This window comes from Ipomoea triloba, chromosome 3 (genome assembly GCF_003576645.1).
Source record: "Ipomoea triloba cultivar NCNSP0323 chromosome 3, ASM357664v1".
In the NCBI taxonomy this organism is placed as follows: domain Eukaryota; kingdom Viridiplantae; phylum Streptophyta; class Magnoliopsida; order Solanales; family Convolvulaceae; genus Ipomoea; species Ipomoea triloba.
This window is the reverse complement of record NC_044918.1, coordinates 32,680,756-32,686,755: the sequence shown is the minus strand read 5'-3', so window position 1 is coordinate 32,686,755 and position 6,000 is coordinate 32,680,756.

Below are 6,000 nucleotides of genomic sequence, written 5' to 3'. Positions count from 1 at the left end.
TAACCTTGGGGCCACCAATCCCCTATCTAATCTACTCTACCATGCTAAAGAAACAAGGAAAAGAAAGGAAATCTCAAAGAAGCAAATATTAGATTAAGAATTGGAGAGAATAGTTACCACCCTCAAGAAGAGGATCTTTACACTTTTGTTCTTGAATTTCCAATCTTCATCATTGCCCTTAGATCTACTCTAACCTAGAAGAAAAGGAATTTTCCCCCAAGAGAGGAGAAAACCCTCTACAATTTTTAGATCTATTCTATCCTAATAATTATTTCTCCCTAGGTTTAGGGCAAAAGGGATTTATATAGGGACAAAAGAGAACAAATTTCCCAAAATGGCCTTTGGCCCGACCACGCATTCCACCACGCGTGGTGGTGGGCGTGGATGGTTACTGGAAAGATTCCACGCCCAGCCACACGCGTGTGAGGCTGCGTGAGACGATACTACATTGCGGCTTCGTTTGTCTTTTGCTCTATTTCAGTCTCAAATCCCTCTCCAACCTGTAAAATATCTAAAAACTCTTCCTAGGATCGATGTTAGAAGATTTTAATCACATTTGAGCTAAAATGCACGGAATTGTTATGATCGGATGGCAAAACGTTGCACTTCTAATCTATTTTAGACCCTTTTTGAGTACCATTCTCGGTGTTTATCAAAGTTTCCACACTTAGATCTTGCTTGTCCTCAAGCAAGCATACTTTTCTAAACTCTAATCATATAAGCACCAACGGTAATTCTTTTCTTTCATTGTCAATTGATCAAGCGATGTGTAGGTGTTCGGAGTTGAGCGGGTGATATTTCCTACACAATCTACCAAGACCACTAAACTCATGCCAACCAAATGTAACAAATATGCTAAGGAAGTTAAGGTCTCAAGATATGGATATGTCATAAAGAGTTTTGCTCACACCTTCAAGCATGCAAGTGACAAAAGAGTTTCACCTTGTATTTTCTAGGGGACTCTAGCTGATCCGACTAGTGGGAACGATGTGCATCCCTCGGCGAATTTCCAACCAGAACGCCAAAGCCCCTTTTCGTAAATATAAGTGCGGGTAGGGACATGGACCGCTCATCGCCATGGCTTGGGCGATCACTCTATTTTCTCACTTCCTAGGATAACGTCATCAGGCGACCCGACTTCACATGGAGCTCCATGCTTTTTCGAAGACAGTGCAATGGGTGCCTGAATCCTAGCGAAGCGGCTCACCTCCTCTCTATTTTTCTCATCTTTCAGGATCTCTTCGGGGTAACCGACTTCACATGGATCTCCATGCTTTTTCGAATACGGTGCAATGGTTACCCCGTATCTAGACTAGATGGCTCACCTCTGTTTTTATCTCTAGGAGTGGCCTTTGCCTTTTCTTTTCACCATATCAACCCCTCATGCCATTTTCTAGGGAGTAGGGATTGTTTTCACTCTAAGCTCACTTAGGCTCACCTTTTGCCCCATGTCCTGCTAAGATTAGTTCAGTTTTCGGGCTTCACAATTCTTACCTTTCTAAAACTCAAAGGATTCACAGAGATCCTTGACTGAGGTCCAAACAAAATACAAGGTGAAGACATGCAAACACACATTAAAATTTTCAATTTTGGGTCGAATTGTGCAAATTGGTGTAAGGTGTAACTTCCAAAGCATATTTAGAACATTCAAATTTTGGCACAAGGTTAGGAGCCCTCCTAGATAGTATTGGCAATAACACGCCCTCTAGTTCCTATACCTTATCACTCAGTCAATCAACTATTTCAAGAAGCATACACCCTTTCCACACTTAAAAGTAAACATCATCCTCGATGTTTCCATAAGGAACAGAGGAAAAAGGATATATGTTCGAAGGGTCTTACACACACCCCTTTTCCACACTTAGTAAACTAGGCTGAAACATTTCTAATAAGATCACATCCGACATAACAATCTTATGCAACTCTTCATCTGTGATATAAGAAAATGAAGCAATCAAATCAAACAGGGCATCTAAAAGGGATAAAAGAAATACTCACAATGTGCATCCCTATTAAAATTTTGTGCAGTCTGTACTTGCCCTTCAAAATTTTGGTTAGAGTAAAGGTAAAGAAATAAATGAAGAATTGAAATTATACCTTTCAAGATTGGTTTTCTTGGATGATGGTGGAGTGGTTTCTTCTTCTCCTTATTTGTGGGTTGCCTCCCATGAGCATAGAGGATGTAGCATAAGTATGGCTCGTAGTTAGGATAAGTGAAAGTGTTTGGGTAAGGTGGATATGTATATTGTGATGGTGGGTACCAATAAGGATTTGGATAGTACTGTGGGTGTTGTTCATAGGTTTGAGGTGGAATGTTTCTTGTGTATGGTCTTCCATGGTATGGGTAACCATGGGAATACGGATAAGCACTCAATGTAAGCTTCGATGGATTGTGGTGTATAAAGTGGTGTAGTGAATTTGTGGGTTAATTATATCGTTCTCAAGGGATTGGGTTTTATGGCATGTACTTGTATAGCAATTAAATTCTTAGGCATTAAGATGAATAAATTTAACAAGAATCCAAGCAATCATATATGAGTTGATATGTAACAAGCTATAACAGGTTCATCAAGAATTAAAAGCAATATTACAATTGGTATAAACTCTGATAATTAAAGATAGGACTCGAATTAAGGAGAATTATCTTATAGATGCAATAACAAGATTTGGGGAAAACAATTAATTTAAGAGTTCAATGAATTGCACAAAAGAATCTTTAATCTAAATTTCATTTTCATGAACTAAAGATAAAGATTAGAACAAGGATTTGCTCCACTTCCGTGACATATCAATTCCTAGTTCTTAGAGGACATAAGCAATTTAAAACCACAATGTTCTTTACTTTCGTAAATTAAATTGGGTGCATGCAAAGAGTAGCTTGATTTCAACATATAACTTCCATTATAAAGTGAAATCATCCAAAGGCAAGTTAACAAATGTTACGTACCATTTACCAACAAGATTTCAATTAACTATATGCATACTTCAATAAACTCTTAAATTAAAGCCTTCCCCTTTATGAAATATTCATGAACTCAGCATCAATAAAGATAATCCTACCCTAATTCAAGTCCTTAATGCAACTACTCACAATTCATAATGGAATACAACAAACTAACAATATTTAGATTCATAAGCATGATAAATAAATTGTAAAGAGATAAAGGGAACAAGAAAACTTATGGATTGAAGACCAAACTCTTGGAGTTTCCTCCTACACTCTTGCTTGAAGAAAAACACAACACTAAAACTAAAATATGAAAGCTAGAATGAGAGGAGATAGAAGGAATTGGTGAGGAATGGTTTTTTCTCCTGCAAGGAAGACCTCTATTTATACTTGTTCATGAGGAGGCAAAGCATGATGGGTATTGGTTGGCAAATTGCAAAAGTGAGGTGCCCACAACATGGTGTATAATGCACATGATTTGTGAAGGCACATGGAGTCCATGTTCTACCAGATCTGGAGTTTATGGCCCTAATCATAGCTGTAGATCTTTAAATCTTCTTTCCAATGCCGTTTGAATCATCCCATTTGGATATTCCTATAATCAGATATGACCAAAATACCGAGCAGTGGTCAGATTAGGACGAAATCTGGAACTTCGACTTCAAGGCTGCTTTTGACCATTTTTCGGTCAGAATTACAAATTTCGTATCTCTGGAAACGTTGTAGCCCTTGAAGTCTTCTTTCTAATGGTTCAAGAATCACTTAATTTGGACATTCCTAGACTGAGATATTGTTGAATTACCGAACAGTGGGCAAATTATGCGTAAATTTCAGCTCATTATTATTTTGCTCCACTTTTGCGTTGGTTTGTCCTTGTGATCAAGACCATTAAAAATACCATTCTTTTGACTCCATTATTGGCTGATCTTCATGATGAAAATGGACCTAATCTTCTTTGCTTTTGTCTTCCACTTTAATTCAGCATCATCCATCTTCTCACTTTTGTTCTTGTCCCTTCATGATTCTTTACATCTTCATGATTTTCCTGATATTTCCACAAGCAATTAAAAACATTAGGATGACTCATTAAAGATGAATATTACAAATCAAACTTAGGTTTTCTCTAAATCATCCAATTAAATGCAATATGACCTAATTTTCTTTACTTTATTCCAAATGAGGTGATTGTTGCAAACATTAATCAAAGTAAAGAAAATTAAGGTTATATTGAACACAATTTATACATTCTAGTGGACAAATAAGGTTAAATATGGATATTAAATATGATCAAATATGCACTTATCAACTCCCCCACACTTAAACTTTTGTTTGTCCTCAAACAAAAACAAACAATAAATTGCAAATCATGGCATCGAAATTGTCGAAACTCCCTCATTGCACAACCTATCAAACCACATATCCAACTTGCTACAAAACAACTTACTACAAGAATCACCTTAGCTTGGTTCACGAGTTCAATTCCCAAGCCAATAACCAAGTACCAAAACCATTAAAGTGCGTGAGAATCTAGTGTGCACAAATGCTAAGTTGAGATTATGCAAAACTTGGCTTTTAATGAGATCCCGTAGGCTTGCCCTTCTTACTCCCACTAGATCGATCATTGAAATGCATGAAATGATCAAATAGGTCTTTTATTAGGCTTATAATGGGGCTAAGGGTGTATGGCTAACAAAGAAGGGGTAAAGAAAATAAACAAAAGAGAGAATTTCACACTTATTCACAATTTGGTCTAGAAGAGATAGGGAAACTATGAATAAAGGAGAAATTTATAATTTAGAACAAGCAACACTCTAATGTAGTGGGGTTGAGTATAACCTTCAAAAATAAAATTCACACTTTTATTCCAATTCTCTTTTTTTTTTCTTTTTTTTTTTCGTCATTCATTTTTTTTTCAATATATTTTTCTTTTTTTTTTTTCGTTTTTCTGAACATCATCTTTTTCATTTTCTTGATTTTTCAAATTAACCAACAAACTTATTGTCAAGACCCCCATACTTTGACAAAATTATCAAGAGGATTGCTAACAACCTAGCTTCATTAAAGATCTCTTCCATGAAAAAGAATAAATGCTCTATTCTCTCAAAGGTGGAGGGAAACATTTTGGCTAAGGTTAAGGGTTAAATGACAAGGGTTAATACAATAAAAACTAACACAATGAATGGTTTAAGTGCTTAGCACTTATTGAACAAAAACAAGGCTCAACGGGGACAACTAGGGGTAAACTCATGTGTAAAAGGTAGGCTTAAAGGCTTGGGCTAAACAAAAATGGCCTAAATCATTTCAAAACATGCAAATCTTAGACTTCACTTGGAGAGTAATGAGGCAAGTTCTAGCAAAACAACCATTACCGGAATCTCACATAAGCCTTCACTAGCAATGCACAACACACTAGATCAAGAATTGATTCAATTATTAAGTGGCTAACAAGGCTATTGGCAAGAGAATAGATCAATCATGTAACCCCTTGGCTCATCAATCACAAGTTGAGTTGCAACAAGTTCCACCAAAACAAACCACAAACCAACAAAGAGGGAGCGATCTCAACTTCTAACAAAGAAAAGCAATTTATTCACACAAAAAGCACATGAGTTATCAAAGAAAAGCAATTTATTCACACAAAAAGCACATGAGTTATTAAAGAAAAGCAATTTATTCACACAAAAAGCACATGAGTTATTCAAGAAAAGCAATTTATTCACACAAAAAGCACATGAGTTATTCAAGCAAAAATTTTGAAAATTACCTCAATTTTTGTCCTCTCCCCCACACTTAAAAATTCACATCGCCCTCGATGTATAATGCAAATAGGATTTGACAGGATTGAGTGCACACAAAACTAGAAAAAAAAAACTCCAAATATGATTGAGTGCACACAAAACTAGAAAAAAAAAACTCCAAATATAATTGAGTGCACACAAAACTAGAAAAAAAAAACTCCAAATATAATTGATAGCACACAAAACTAGAAAAAAAAAACTCCAAATATAATTGATAAAACATATGAAATGCAAATGGAGAAAGATTGTACTCCC